The sequence below is a fragment of the Triturus cristatus genome, chromosome 12 (assembly GCF_964204655.1).
Source record: "Triturus cristatus chromosome 12, aTriCri1.1, whole genome shotgun sequence".
Lineage (NCBI taxonomy): Eukaryota > Metazoa > Chordata > Amphibia > Caudata > Salamandridae > Triturus > Triturus cristatus.
Genome location: NC_140595.1, coordinates 289,176,693 through 289,179,470, shown reverse-complemented (window position 1 = coordinate 289,179,470; position 2,778 = coordinate 289,176,693). Strand labels below are relative to the sequence as shown.

The 2,778-nt window shown below is 41.1% G+C and overlaps 1 pseudogene; it reads right to left on the bottom strand.

Annotated features, from left to right (window-relative positions):
* Positions 1–248: 248 nt before the first annotated feature.
* Positions 249–1,953, bottom strand: LOC146775887 (E3 SUMO-protein ligase KIAA1586-like; annotated as a pseudogene).
* Positions 1,954–2,778: the final 825 nt, after the last annotated feature.

Here is a 2,778-nt window from a genome sequence, read left to right as displayed (position 1 = left end):
GACTCCAATGGTGGTACCATCATAAGATTTTACTAAAGATTCTTACCAGCAGCACTGTTCATTGGGTAGGGAAATGTTGAGAGCCTATACAAGATCACAAATACACAATAAGTTACAAAATTACATAACATATTTACAATTTGATGTGCAAGCTACTAAGTAATGTCGGGCTATACCGTCAGAGATAGTTTGTGAAATGTGTGACATCTAGGCAAACATGGACTGTGGGAGAGGGCCATTCACACAAGTCATGTGCCATCACTACATGGGTGACATGGTGGCTTCTCACGTCGATCCTTGCCATTTTTCCAGTGCTGATAAAGTCTATCGAGGTCCACTTTCTCTTTCAGGAGGTAGGCCTTTGTCCTTATCAGCATATCCAAATGCTTCTGCTCTAGTCTATTTCACAATTTACTCTTGATAGTGTTCATGAGGCTGAATCCTTATTCACAATCTGCACTAGATGCTTGAAATGTTATGCAGACATCAACAAGCTGAGACACCACACTATACAGAGCAGCATTGCATACAGTGAAATTCACCATGTCTTGAAAGGTGGTAGATAACCCATCCTTTACATGTTCTGCCACCACATATTTATATACTTTGTATTGTTGAACAACATCTTCCGGTGTTTCACAATCACCCAGGACCAAGATATTTTTATACTTTTCAACAAGTCTTTGTACATTCTCAGTCCCAAAATCAAAATGTGATTGTGTTGCTATTGCCTGGAATTCAAAACTTGCCCATTCTTTCAGTTCATCTTCAGGAAACCTTTTTTGCATGTGATCACAAAGGAAGGGAACAAAAGAAAAAATAGGCCCACTGTCAAACTCTTGCTATTCCTTGTACAACACCATCAGATCTCTAACAGTGCTACTCCAAAAGACAGTGTCCCCCAAATACTGTTCCTTAATTTGGCTAATCTTTGCTCTTGCATACTGTACAGCTTCAAAAGTAGTCAAATAACTTTTTTGGAACAGTTTGCACAAAGATGCTAATTCACCCAGAGTGTCATTAAGTACTGCAAGGGAAATATAGTAGTTTGAGTCCGATCGCTTTTTGTAACAATATGTAGCATCTGGATCATTCTCCTCAACTTTCTCATGCTCAAATTACTTATGACCAGCCTCGTAATTCCGAATTAGTGCACCAACTGCAAAATGCCTTGAAAGCCACCGGACTTCATTCAATGGTTGAAAAGAGACCACTTCACATTCGGTGACCGATGCGATTTCATCCACCTTGGACTTCCTTGCAGGAGATCTGGAGAACACAGTGTAGACAGTCCTCAATAATGTCTCCATCTCTTTAATCATTGGAACCCTCTTCCAGGCATCATCAACTCCCAAATCTTCTTGATGGGTGACACAATGCTGCTCATCTAGATGAGGAATAGATTGTTTAAGGCGATTAGCAACAGCATTATTCTTACCCAGCATCACAGACGCACCATCAGATGTGAACATGACCATTTTTATAAGGTCCAGTTCATTGGCAGCGTAGAATTCTTTCACAGCAGTGGTGATAGCCTCAGCATTACAACTAGTCAGCTTCACTATGCCCCAAACAGTGTTTTGTGCTATGTTGATGTTACAGGTTGAACTTGAAGTACAGGATGAGCATTTTTGTAACAGAAATATCTGTGTTCTCATCAATTATCAATGTGTGATACAAAGCGTTACGAAGTCCTGCCATATCTTCACAGTGTATCACGCTATTGATGGCCTCAAGGAACTCAAAGGCATAGTTCTTGCACCCCCAGCTGTCTGGTATCTTCACATACAAAGCTAGGTGGTCATGGATGCCTTGGACAGACAACATTGAAGTATTCATCTTGACTGGCAGCAACATGTTGTTGATTAGAATCTGTATCTCCTCAGGCAGGGATCTTTGACGTTCAACCACTTCCATTCTGTTTGCTTTGTCAGTGGCAGTTTCTGTCAGCATTGCCCACACTCCATAACAAAACCTGACAGCAGCACTTCTCTTTCTCAATATCACCAAGGCAGACTCGTGAACTTTGCTAATTAGATGGTGTTTCATGTAATCCAGTTTCCAGCCATCACTCCATTTCTTGCCTGTAGAAAAATCGCCAACAATCTTGGCTTCAGCACATGCTTTGCAAATCAAGCCCACTTCTGGACTGTATTGAAATAGTTCCCCGAGTTGCACACAAATCTTGCTTCGTAAATTCTGTGTCTCAGCCTCCACAATTTCTTTCATCCACTCTTCCTTGAATTCAAGGCAACATTTCTTTCTTTGTGGTGAAGCACCACAGTCTCCCGAAGTTACAGCTTTGCTTTGAACATTTTTGTGCAAGATGGTTTTTATCCTGCTGTGCCACAAAGCCTGCAAAATAAATGAACATGACTAAAGTTGATGCCTATGCTCATGAATGCAATCTGTCACATAGTACTGAGACATCGCCGGCAAAACATAGAGTGTAATTACCTGGATTTATCTGTTCTCTGCCCTCCCAAACGTATATGAAGCACTGTCTGTAGAGCCTGCAATAGAAGTAAAGATTGTTACAGCACATTGTGATACAGCAATATACCATGTGCACCATAAGGGAACTCTACTAAGACAATTACCTGTTGTGCTTGTACTCACGTATGCCCATTCAAATGTGTGTGGTACTGTCTGCGAAACCTGCAACAGAAGAGAACATGGGTAAGGTATGTGATTATACTACAATGTACAAGATGCACCAGTTTAACTCTACCAGACAATTACCTGTTCTGCTTGCACTCACGTATGCCCATTCAAATG